This window comes from Mustelus asterias, chromosome 3 (genome assembly GCF_964213995.1).
Source record: "Mustelus asterias chromosome 3, sMusAst1.hap1.1, whole genome shotgun sequence".
NCBI classification, from domain to species: domain Eukaryota; kingdom Metazoa; phylum Chordata; class Chondrichthyes; order Carcharhiniformes; family Triakidae; genus Mustelus; species Mustelus asterias.
In genome coordinates this window covers 61893173-61906528 of record NC_135803.1, presented here as the reverse complement: position 1 = coordinate 61906528, position 13356 = coordinate 61893173, and the positions used below count along the sequence as shown (strand labels likewise).

Here is a 13356-nt window from a genome sequence, read left to right as displayed (position 1 = left end):
AGCCCACCATGGAGATCTTAGGGGCTGCCTTCCAATCCCCCACCCCATGATCAGAGGCGTTTTCCCCCAGCCCCCCGGCTCCCCAGCATCCGGTGCCGGCACTCCCCCTTTCCCCCGAACATCTGATCCTCCCCCCCCATCAATTAGTGCCAGCATCCCCCCCCCCCACCCCGCCCCAACCCCCTCCCTTGAACAGCGAACCACTTTCCCCCAACCTCCACCCACACAGTCCGTGCCGGCATCCTCACCCCTGACCCTGAATACTGGACCACATTTCCCCAACCCCAATGACTCACACAGTCAGTGTCAGCTCCGCCCCCTTTCCCCTGGAATACCAGACCCCTCCCCCCCCTCTTCCAATAGTCAGTGCCATCACCCCCCCCCTTTTCCCTGCACATCAGACCCTCCCCCCCACCCACACAATCAATTCTGGCACCTCCATCCCCGGCATGTCAGGCTCCCAAGTCTGCTCCCCCGACCACCACAAATAAATGAATCCCCCCCACATGAGGGTCCCACTGGGGTCTGCCCCAGCCCTGCCACTTGGCACAGGTTGGCACTGCCAGGTGGGCACTGCCAGGTTGGCATCACTAGGTTGGCACTGCCACATTGGCATGGTGCTAACCTGGCAGTGCCAACCCATGCCAGGAACATGGCCTGTGCATTGCTTGGCCATGTCCCTTGCCCTGGGGTCTAAACTCACCTTTACGCCCTGGGGTGATCTCCACGACAGGTTCATGTCTAGGTGAACCTTTTGTAGCGCGTGCCAATGTGACGTCAGGTCAGCGCGTTTAATGATACGGCGGGGTTATATATATAAGTTAATGAAATGTAAATATATTAAAATTAATGTAAATCAGGTTCATGCCTGTTATGGAAGTTGCAATCTGGCTGGCGAGATCCATGACCTCCAAACCTTGAGCCTCCATCGCCATTCCCACGGATGGCGAGCGTGGAATCAAGATTGACCCTGACTATATTTTCAGTTACAGCCACTTTTTTCCATTTCAATAATTGTTCAATATTTAGAATCATTCAGATCTTCTAATCATTTGTGAAAAATTGTCTATGGCAGGTGATTGGGGGAGGGGGGCAACAGCTCAGATTGGGAAATGTCCTGACTTGGCAGACCCTCCTCAATATAACAAGTGCCCCGACCCTCACAATTTTCACTGCGTGAGTAATTGAGTCAGGCCTACTGATCCAAGAAGCAGATTGGGCGGCACGGTAGCACAGTGGTTAGCACTGCTGCTTCACAGCTCCAGGGACCTGGGTTCGATTCCCGGCTTGGGTCACTGTCTGTGTGGAGTTTGCACATTCTCCTCGTGTCTGTGTGGGTTTCCTCCGGTTTCCTCCCACAGTCCAAAGATGTGCAGGTTAGGTTGATTGGCCATGCTAAAAAATTGCCCCTTAGTGTCCCGGGATGTGTAGGTTAGAGGGATTAGTGGGTAAATATGTAGGGATATGGGGGAAGGGCCTGGGTGGGATTGTGGTCGGTGCAGACTTGATGGGCCAAATGGCCTCTTTCTGTACTGTAGGGATTCTATTCTATTCTATGAATTGGAGGCTGCCACAGTAAGGGGTGAATGCCGAGGCAGGCTTATTAGCAGGCTTGCCTTGCTTCTCTAAGACTTTATGGCAGTTGTTTAAAAAGCTGCTGTTAAGCCGTCTAGCCCTCACATCCCATCCCCATGCCTTCTCATAACCCATACCCCCTCAATTGATCACAGGGCGGCATGGTGGCACAGTGGTTAGCACTGCTGCCTCACAGTGCCAGGGACCTGGGTTCAATTCCGGCTTCAGGTCACTGTTTGTGTGGAGTTTGCATGTTCTCCTCATGTCTGTGTGGGTTTCCTCTGGGTGCTCCGGTTTCCTCCCACAGTCCAAAGATGTGTGGGTTGAGTTGATTGGCGATGGTAAATTGACCCTAGTGCCAGGGGGATTAGCAGGGTAAATACATGGGGTTACGGGAATAGGGGCTGGGTGGGATTGTGGTCGGCGCAGGCTCGATGGGCCGAATGGCCTCCTTCTGCACTGTAGGCATTCTATGATCAACTAAAGGCAGACCTCTGGAGCTATATGGAGATGAAAATTTTAAACCTCTAACAATCAAAGTGAACTCTCACTCATACACATTTGATACAGAATAAAGCTCTTTCATGAAACCCATTCCAAGATTTAAATCCTCTCATATGATCCACCAGTTACAAAAAAAACTTCTATTCAGTAACCATAAAGGCAGTGAACCCTTTAGTAACCTCTTAAAATTGTCAATCAAAATGTGACTTCAGCCATCCCACCCCCTCACACCTGTTGAGATAAGTACTTTTGAAACTCAGCCAAGCATTCATTATGGGCTCAGCTGTAATACCAGCCCTTGGGAAATATCAAAATGAGCTCACTGGAATGACAGGAACAGACAATGGATGTTTTTTTCTAAGCAATATCTAATGGCCTGTCAATCAATCCACTCCAGCAGTGGACACTTTTTAGTCTAACTGGCAGCTGCAGTTTCTTTTCTGTTTGAAGGGCATGGAATTTAAATAATTTCAGATCGTGACACTTAATGGGCCTCATCCACTCTTCCAGAGAGTTTGCACCTCCTCCATCCATTTGTGACTCCTACACTGTGGGTTAAGGCTCTCGGATGAGTGAAAATGGGGTGTGTTTGAATTCAGCACTAATTTCAAATGGCCCTGCTGTGTTTGGGTTTCCTGCCTTTATGATTCACATATGCCTCCTCTCCTGTCATCTAAAACTGAATCTGCTGGAATTGAGTGGGACTCTTGTATCTGAGTCTCACCCATAAGACCATAAGACCATAAGACATAGGAGCGGAAGTAAGGCCATTCGGCCCATCGAGTCCACTCCACCATTCAATCATGGTTGATTTCAACTCCATTTACCCGCTCTCTCCCCATAGCCCTTAATTCCTCGAGAAATCAAGAATTTATCAATTTCTGTCTTGAAGACGCTCAACGTCTCGGCCTCCACAGCCCTCTGTGGCAATGAATTCCACAGACCCACCACTCTCTGGCTGAAGAAATTTCTCCTCATCTCTGTTCTAAAGTGACTCCCTTTTATTCTAAGGCTGTGCCCCCGCGTCCTAGTCTCCCCTGTTAATGGAAACAACTTCCCTACGTCCATCCTATCTAAGCCGTTCATTATCTTGTAAGTTTCTATCAGATCTCCCCTCAACCTCCTAAACTCCAATGAATATAATCCCACGATCCTCAGACGTTCATCGTATGTCAGGCCTACCATTCCTGGGATCATCCGTGTGAATCTCCGCTGGACCCGCTCCAGTGCCAGTATGTCCTTCCTGAGGTGTGGGGCCCAAAATTGCTCACAGTACACCAAATGGGGCCTAACCAGTGCTTTATAAAGCCTCAGAAGTACATCCCTGCTTTTGTATTCCAAGCCTCTTGAGATAAATGACAACATTACATTTGCTTTCTTAATTACGGACTCAACCTGCAAGTTTACCTTTAGAGAATCCTGGACTAGGACTCCCAAGTCCCTTTGCACTTTAGCATTATGAATTTTGTCACCGTTTAGAAAATAGTCCATGCCTCTATTCTTTTTTCCAAAGTGTACGACCTCGCACTTGCCCACGTTGAATTTCATCAGCCACTTCTTGGACCACTCTCCTAAACTGTCTAAATCTTTCTGCAGCCTCCCCACCTCCTCAATACTACCCGCCATTCTTAAAGGCCCCCTGGAGTTGGACCAGCTCCGTGAAATCTGGCTCAGAGTCTGACCGTGTGAGGGGACTGAGCTGATATCAGTAGATACCCTGCATTAGCCTTCACATATACTTCAGCTGACTGCTATCAAAAGGAAACACTCACATATGTTGAAGCTGTTAAGTCTACTTTCTAATCTATACTTGCTAGATTTTGCATTAGTCCCATGATGAAACTAATCCTTGATGTGGATCTCATTGAGCCAGGCACTAATTTGGAAGAACGATCTTGTGTTAATTGAATTTCTTGCTTTTAATGGTTGCCTCAAACTCTGCCAGTCTCTGCTCATTTCAACTTTTGGCATTATGAATCAAGCCCATAGTTGTGGAACTTGAGTCAGAATGAGATCAGACTGGGTGGGGACAGCAGGCCCCTTCCTGAAGGACATTACTGAACTGGTTGGATTTTCACAATACAATGGCAACTTTTATGGGATTTGGCTGTAACTCAGAGAACAAAAATGTTTTTGATTAGAATATTAGAGGGTATTTAATTCACAATTAGAGATCCTATCTGCTCAATAAGGCCCTTAGACATGGAAGTCTCATTGATTTGTATCCAGTATATGCAATACACGCAGTCGCGGGATAATGAACGGAATTCTCCGATGTCAGACGCAACCTCTGCCAGTGAGAACAGAGAATTTGGCGCTCAGCCAAATCTCCATTAACAGCAGCGGGACCAGAGATTCCCAGCTGCGGGCGAGGTCAGAAAATCCTGGCCAATGTTTACCCATGTTTTACCATGCTCTCGTCTTCTCAAAAATGATGCAGAATATTTCTGCTTGTTGAAACGAATCATTGTTGCAATGTCATCGGTTCAAATAGTCAGTGCTCAACTCTTGAGTATTGAATCATACTTCCCTGCATTGCAAATAAATCAAAGGACTAATATTACGCGCATACTAAGAGAAATCAATAACAGTGCAGCATTGTAGACTTGGGGAATGTCTGATAAACCCATTTTCTGACAAGTCTGTGGTCCAGGAGCTAAGTCAAAATTAAAAAGTCGAACAATAAAAGCTCATCAGAAAATGGAGAGAAAATGAGCACAATAACTTACATTTCTCTAGCCTTCCATAGTCCAATACATGCTATGGACTCCAGTGCTAAAGAGCTGTACTTGGAAGTGAGGAAATGTAAAATAAGAGACTTAGAGCTAAAGAAATAAATTAGTTGGAAGTTTTTGAAGTCAAGGTAGGAAGGAGTGTGAGATATAGGGCCCGATTTTACCAACAATTTGCGCCTGTTTTCGGGCGCGAAATCGCGGTAAAACTGGGCGTGAGGCCTTTATCACGATCTGCACCCGCGTCCGAGAAAATCGCGACTTTACCGACACCTGATTCGGGCGCGGATCCGTTCCGCGCCCGAATCGAGCATGCATTTAAATCGATTTAATGAACTGCCCACCCAACTCTATCATCAAATCCCATTTTACCTTCTTCTGTTCCGTTCTGGATCTGCACTTTTCGCGACCTGCAAAATAAAAATCCGAAGCCGATTTTTATTTTGCAGGGGAACCTCTGAAGCAGATTCAGAGCCTGCAACGGCTCTCTGACCCAGATCATCCTTTGGGAAGGGGGGGGTGGGGGGGAGGAGGAGGGGGGCAGGTCAGATCATCCTCTGGGGGGGGGGGGGCAGGAGGAGGGGGTGGCTCAGGTGTATCTCTGGTGGGGGGGGGAGGAGGGAGGCGGGTCGGATCATCCTTTGGGGGGGAGGAGGGAGGCGGGTCAGATGAATCTCTGGGGGGGGAGGAGGGAGGCGGTCGGATGGATCTCTGGGGGGGGTGGGGGGTCCGCTGCCACTCTGCGGGCGATCCTCCGGTGGGGGGGAGGGATCACCCGCAGAGTGGCAGCGGACACCCCTGCTCCCCTCCCTCCCCACCGATCGCCCGCAGAGTGGCAGTGGACCCCCCTGTCTCCCCAGAGATCCATCTGACCCGCCTCCCTCCTGCCCCGCAGAGATCCATCTGACCCGCCTTCCTCCTCCCAACCCAGAGGATGATCTGACCCGCCCCCCTCCTCCTCTCCCCCAACCAGAGATACATCTGAGCTGCCCCCCTCCTCCTCCTCCCCCCCCCCCCCCCCCACCGAGAGGATGATCTGTGTCTGAGAGCCGCTCTCTCTGCTGTCTGCTTTTTTTCCCCTGCAACTGGTTTTAATGATACATCACACAAACAGCTAAATATATGCAATTCAAATCCACACAAATGTAGTCAGGAACAGGAGGCACAGAATTAATGTGAATGGGTGTTGCCTAATTAACATACAAAGCATTTTCTCCTTGCATTTAAGCCATGTAATAGTAGAAATAAAAACAGGAATCTGTTTTTTCACTCCCTGTATCCTTCCTGTAGAAACACATTTTAATAAAATAAATGGATTAGATCATAAATAAAAAACACAACTTATTAATGACATCACAATAATTTGTGCATTTGTCAAAGTTCCACTGATGTCAACACCAGTCAAGCAGTCCAGTGATGGTTGTTTCTAAAATCCAAAATTTTGAAGACTACTTTTTCTCCCAGAATTTGCTATAATTGTCAACTTTAAATTCATCTTCAAATTGCTCCTCTTTCATTCTCGCTCTTTTAGGAACATGTTTGCGCATTCTTGCTTTCCTTTCAGCTTCTGGCAGAAGGGAAACATCGACTGGCATCATAATAATTTTTTTAGGCTCCTTGTATCAGATATTGATAGTGGACCCATCAGGTCGAACCAGCAAAACAGGATACAGCCTGGCATAGACCTGCCTTCCAAAGCGAGCTACTGATGTTCTACTCAAATTGTTCTGCCTGGGTACGCTGGACACAGGATACACAGCAGGAAGCAATCTTCCAGAAACATTTAACTGTAAAGAAGGCACAAACCGCCACAGCCGCGCGCTCCAGCCCAGCGCCCGGGCGCGCTTTTTCAAATTATTTTCGAACTGCACATGCGCAGTTCAGATCTCCGATTGTTCCGGCAGCGCTAAGCCCCGCCCACAGCGCGGATCGGACTGGAGCTGGCTGAAAGCGTATGGGCGCACTGGAAAGCGGATTTCGAGGTCGGATCTGTACTACGCCCAGATTCGGCACTTAGAATCAAAATGGTAAAATTGGGCCCATAGAGTGAAAGAGAGAGAAACACAGACACATGCGTAGAGCAACAGAATAGTCCAGGAAGAGAGTTCCAGAGGGCACAATTGCTGAAGGAGAGCAAATTTAGTTATATTCTCTGCTCTAGGCATTTCTAATTTTGGCCTCAAATAACAGTATTAAAGATACTCCAAATATTTCAGCAGCTTTATCACTGTTTGTTTAAGTGTCACATTGTAACTGTAGTTTTGTGCCCATGTTTGCCACGACGCAAATGGTGACGCGGACGCAAAATATTGAGAATGTTGCTGGTGAGATCTTGTGTTCTGTATCTCCCTGCCCGCTTCCAGTATCATACCAAGGTTCTCACCCAGGAACTTTGAGAACCTAGTTTCAATAAATTTAAATATAATTAGTGGGCTTCCCCGCCGTATCGTTCCTCCACATTTGGAATTCCCTCCACTGATGTGCTGTCGTGTCGGTGAGGTTTGCCACTGCTTCTTTAAAACAAGAACCAGGTGAAGGGAACACGGGATGCACAAGTAAGTATAGCCCCTGGAGGAGAGGACGTACCTGTGCAGTACCTTGACACTGCCCTCTGGTAACCTCACACTGTCCCCCGGCACCTTGGCATGACACTCTGGTACTGCCTTGGAACTGCCCCCCACATCTGGGCACCGCCCCCTGGCATGAGACCCCGGTGCTGCCTCCACTGGCCCCAGGTATCCTTGCACTGCCCCTGGTACCTGGATACCCTGGCACTGACTGCAGCTTTTTCCAGCCCGCCCTGCCAGTTTGACAACGTGGGCCATGCCTCCAGATTTTTCTTTGCACAGATTGCTGGATTATCTACAGAGAAAGGCTGACTGTGCAGCTTGCACACCGGTTTGCTTTCCTCAGCCAGCACTCAGTGCAGAGACTGGAAAATTCCACCCTTGGTAAGTTTTTAAAATGTTCCTGAAAAGCTGGAAATTTCTCTGAACCTTTCAGCAATTGTGGCGAGTACAATTTTCAATATTAAATCAAGACTAATTGTTTATATATTGGATTATATATTGCTGAGTTGATGGCACTTTTTAAATAAAACTTGCTTCTTTTTAAGAAAATGTATGTAATTTATATGGTGAGACGGTGGCGGGGGGGGGGGGGGGTGGAGGGGGGAGGGGGAGGGGGGCAGAAAACAGGATTTAAGAAAATTGCACTGCAATTCTGTAACAGATTCAAGAGCTGATTTGATCTACACCTGCCCTTTGAGGCCGACAGTGTAGCAAAAATAAAGGTTCAGTCAAATACATTTCAGCTTTGATGAGCAATATGTCAGCTATTTCCTTCAACAGGAAATTCTATCTGATAGAACTGGAAGTTGATTTTAAACAAAGTCTTATAAATTTGCAAAACAACATTGCTTACGTAAGTGCGAGCCGCCTTGTGACAACCACGTGGAGACAACATTTAGTTCATGAAATAGGAATTCGGTTTTGCAAAACACAAACAAGATGACCAAAGCCAAATGTTTGCACAAAAGCCTATGCACTTTATCGTCAGTTAACAGCAGTGTTAAAACAAAATAAGAAAAGAATTCCATATGAATGAGTCAAGCATTCGTATGCCAGTTTCTTACTATTAGGTCCAGTAAATGTTATGCTTCAAGGCACATTTCTGGTGTTTCTGCTTCAGCTATGTTAACATGATTAGTGAGGATCTTCAATTACGAACATGAAAGTCGCCAAAATCCCGCTGGACCATAGGCTACTCTCCCGCTTTTTTAAAAGTTTATTTATTAGTTTCACAAGTAGGTTTACATTAACACTGCAATGAAGTTACTGTAAAAATCCCTGGTTGCCACACTCCAGCACCTGTTCAAGTACACTGAGGGAGAACTTAGCATGGTCAGTGCCTCTAACCAGCATATCTTTTGGACTGTGGGAGGAAACCAGAGCACCCGGAGGAAGCCCACGCAAATATGGGGTGAATGTGCAAACCCCTCACAGACAGTGACCCAAGCCAGGAATTGAACCCAGGTCCCTGGCGCTGTGCGGCAGCAGTGCTAACCACTGTGCCACCGTGTTGCCCAAGAAAGAGAGAGACAGAGCTGACCAGTGGTGATTTAACCTGAGCGTCACCACACCTTCATGGATAACCTCAGCTGGTACGAGAATTGAGCCGTGCTCTTGGCGTCACTTACAAAGATGTAAAAAACTGTACACCTTGGTCTAGAAAAATAGCATGGAGCTGGTAATTCTTAAATAGTTAATGGCTCAACAATGGCTTTGACATGTCGAAACAAGATGTTTTATGCAGCTTTTACCTTCAAAGGGGAAAGAAAGGTTCACCAGTATGTGAAATCCCCAAGGAGAAAATCCCAACATTGAAAGAACATCTGACGACAAAATGTCAATTGCACAAAAGCAAATGTGGAGCACTACACCTCAGACAACAACTTTGAATAATGACATTTAATTAAGCATTTACCCCTCATTCCAAGTCAGTGTACAATTTAGTTATTTTGTGCTGCTGTCGACTTTTCATTCTGTTGTGCAATGCTGCTTTGTGTTAGAGAAACTAAGAAAGCTATACTTTTTGCTGCAAAAAATTACCTGCTTCTGTTTTTCACACCCTTGAAGTCACAAACTTTCACCTCTTATAGAATGCAAAGCAGTATTAGTGGTCGGGGTAGAATTGAGTTGCAGCGCATACATGTCTCAAAATTATTGTTTTAGAACAGCAGTTATGTCAATTCATAAGGTGCCTCCACTTGCTCAGTCTGAAACCAGATCAGTTAGGACAAAGCCCGCTTACTTACACAAATTGAGCTAAATTTACTTTCTATCCCAATTTCCCTTTTTCAAAATCACTAAGGTTAGTGAAACCGGATTATTCAGTTCAAAAATTGGTTTCCTCGTTAGTTGGAAAGTATCTTTGCAGCTCCATCGATATGCATATCCTGCTTCGACAAACCTTCATGTTGTTCATGGCCAAGTTCTCCGACCTCGCCCTGGCGAGGGTTCTCCAGTCCCGCTGCAGTGAATGGAGATTTGGCTGAGTGCCAAATTCTCCGTTCTCGCTGGCAGCGATGGCAGGGGGTACGACATCGGAGAATTCCGGCCTATATTTCTGCTGTATGTCCTGGATATAATTTCTTTTCAACCAGGGTCAGATTTTTTAAAAAACCTTACTAAAATGGTGAATGTCAATCTAGTCACAGTTGAACCGTCTCCTTCTTTATTAGCACCTGACTGGAGCTGATGTGTCCATCGAATTATTGGATTGGCGGTGAACAGGAAGGAAAGGGATTTGTGCCTGTGGGTTTGAGGTTTGGTAGAAAATGAGTGACGTTCATTCTCAGTAGTTTTTAAAACCAGGATTTGAAGAAAAATTGTTGCCCTCAGCATTTCCCACAGATCTGCATTTTATTTTCCTATTTAAATATGCTTTCTTTCCAAATATATGTCCAATTCTTCTTTAAAAGTTCAGAGAATCATCTTCCACCATGTTTTCTGGCAAAACATTGCACATCATTCGAAGAAATTGTCATCTCACCTTCATTTCTTTTATCAGTCATCTTAACTCTCTCCTCTGGTTAATGAGCCTTCTGCTTTGGAAAAAGTTTCTCCTTCCCTGCTCCGTCATTTTAAACTTCTGGATTAAATCTCCCCATAGCCTCCTTTGCTGGAAGGCACAGAATCACAGCTTCTCTAATGACGCTGCATAATAAACCTCTCTCCCCTGGTATCACTCTCAAATCTTCTCTGCACCTTAACCAATGTCTTAATATTCTTCCTTTAGTGCATTACATGCCAGCTGAGGACCACCCTGTGATTTGTAAAAAAAAATAGGCCCAAATCTTCCAATCTGAATCAGAATCTTATTTGCAACCCAGATCAGGCAAAAAGTTACCGATTTACCTCCCTATGAGTTTTCAGTTCTATCTTCCACTTGAGTATCCTTCCAAACACATTTAGTGCAGCAATCCTCGGAGGGAGCAGTGGAGAGAATCATCACAGAGGCCATGGATGAGGTGGGTAGCATGGCAGGTGGGTCGGGCAGGTGGACAGAATGGCAGGTGGGTCGGGGAGGTGGATAGAATGACAGGTGGGTCGTTGAGGGGTTAGGGCTGCAGGTGAGTGGGTGAAGGAGTAAGGAGCAGTTTGGTCAGGGGGTAGTCAGGATACTTGGGGGGGGGGGGGGCTGGAGCAGTGGGTGCGGTCAGTGTGTGTAATTATGCATAGTTACCTAGGTATTAGAGAAAGCTCTGCTAAGATTTCCTGGGTAACGGTCCGGGTAAGTAAGCTGGGACACTGAAGTCTCCGACTCAAAATCAGATTTGGAGACTGGAGGCGGGATTTTTCCAGCCGCGGTCGCCCCAAGACAGGAAAACCCCGCCCGAGGTCAACTTTGCATGGTCCTGTCCTGCCTGCTATGATTCTGGTGGCGGGCGGGACGGGAAAACTCCGCCCTGGGGAGTTTATGTTAGCGGGGAATTGCCAATCAGAAGTTCAAACTTTCCGGGCAATTTCCATGTAGTGAGCGCTTTGGGACTTCCAAGGAGTCCTGGAGCACATCTTGAGGAGTATATCCAGCCAGAGATTGAAGGTTCTGGGCTGTGATATGATATCTGATTTGTACAAAAACATTTTTCAAAAAGATGGTAAAGATACAAATGAGCTGGTGCTGCTATTATTTTCCCATCGGCTGTAGTGTCTTTTTAAGATTGCTTAGAAATGACCTTATACCCATTGTATTTCGTCGCTCTGTTTTCCAGCTCCAGTTGGCAGGAAATAAAATTACAAAATCAGGGAGAAAGACTGAAAGGCAGAGAGAGAAATCCTTCCAATCAGGAAGTTTAAAAGGGTGATCAGGCTTTGAAAAGAGGGAAAACAGCAAAGATTTCGCCACATCTAAAATATCATATATCATAAATATCAGATATTTATGTATTCACCCTGAAAGGGCGGCACGGTAGCACAGTGGTTAGCATTGCTGCTTCACAGCTCTAGGGTCCTGGGTTCGATTCCCGGCTCGGGTCACTGTCTGTGTGGAGTTTGCACATTCTCCTCGTGTCTGCGTCGGTTTCCTCCGGGTGCTCTGGTTTCCTCCCACAGTCCAAAGATGTGCGGGTTAGGTTGATTGGCCAGGTTAAAAAATAAAAGTTTCCCCTTAGAGTCCTGAGATGCATAGGTTAGAGAGATTAGCGGGTAAATACGAGGGGGTAGGGCCTGGGTGGGATTGTGGTCGGTGCAGACTCGATGGGCCGAATGGCCTCCTTCTGCACTGTAGGGTTTCTATGATTTCTATGATCTCTGATCACAAATTATTAGAGTGACCGTGTTTAGGTAAGATAATCTAATGCTGCGGGGGAATAGTTACTTTTCTTAAAAAAAATGGTGTCATTATACAAAGACAAATTGAACAGGGTCATGTTGTTATGTATGGAAGAGAACTGAAGTCTCTGTTCCTTTTTCCTTACTATCCATATTCAGTGTGCTTTTGGAAAGAATGGTGCGTGAGGGTGTGAACCCCTCAGTGTGTGGTCAATTTTTAAAATATCAGCAGCAAGCTTTCATGGATTCATAGAGGATTCATAGAAATCATAGAAACCCTACAGTGCAGAAAGAGGCCATCTGGCCCATCGAGTCTGCACCGACCACAATCCCACCCAGGCCCTACCCCCTTATCCCTGCACATTTACCCGCTAACCCCTCTAACCTACGCATCTCAGGACTCTAAGGGGAAATTTTAGCATGGCCAATCGACCTAACCCGCACATCTTTGGACTGTGGGAGGAAACCAGAGCACCCGGAGGAAACCCACGCAGACACGAGGAGAATGTGCAAACTCCACACAGACAGTGACCCAAGCCGGGAATCGAACCTAGGTCCCTGGAGCTGTGAAGCAGCAATGCTAACCATTGTGCTACCGTGTCGCCCATATATATTTATGTATTCACCCTGAAAGAACTAAACGTTATGACACAAACATACACACCAAATATAGAGTACACGAGGATAGTGCATGTTTACAAATTGTAAACAAAAGAATCATCATAGGTAAATCAGCCATTGCAGGCCTGTTGAAGGTGCTTCACTTTGAAAGGCTAGTCGAAGTGGGGTCTGTTGGAGCGGCACGGTGGCACAGTGGTTGGCACTGTTGCCTCACCGCGCCAGGGACCCGGGTTCGATTCCCGGCTTGGATCACTGTCTGTGCGGAGTCTGCATGTTCTCCCTGTGCCTGCGTGGGTTTTTTCTGTGTGCTCCGGTTTCCTCCCACAGTCTGAAAGACATGCTGATCAGGTGCATTGACCTGAACAGGCACCGGAGTGTGGCGACTAGGGGAATTTCACAGTAATTTTCATTGCAATCTTATTTGTGACTAATAAATAAACTTGAAATCAGTGTTGAAACTGAATTCAAAGAAGTGGCTTTGTCAGCAGACCATAAATTTTTTACTTGTGGTTTTCTTACGAGGAAGTCAGGTTTCTGTTCCGGTGGACTTTTTAAAAGGAGCAGTTGGGGGACTTTTAAGATGTAGCAGT

The 13356-nt window shown here is 46.5% G+C and overlaps 1 protein-coding gene across 2 annotated transcripts in view; it reads left to right on the top strand.

Annotated features, from left to right (window-relative positions):
• LOC144491351 (beta-galactoside alpha-2,6-sialyltransferase 1-like) overlaps window positions 1–13356 on the top strand; it is a 146153-nt gene that overhangs the window by 16031 nt on the left and 116766 nt on the right. The gene's annotated exons all lie outside the window — the stretch shown is intronic.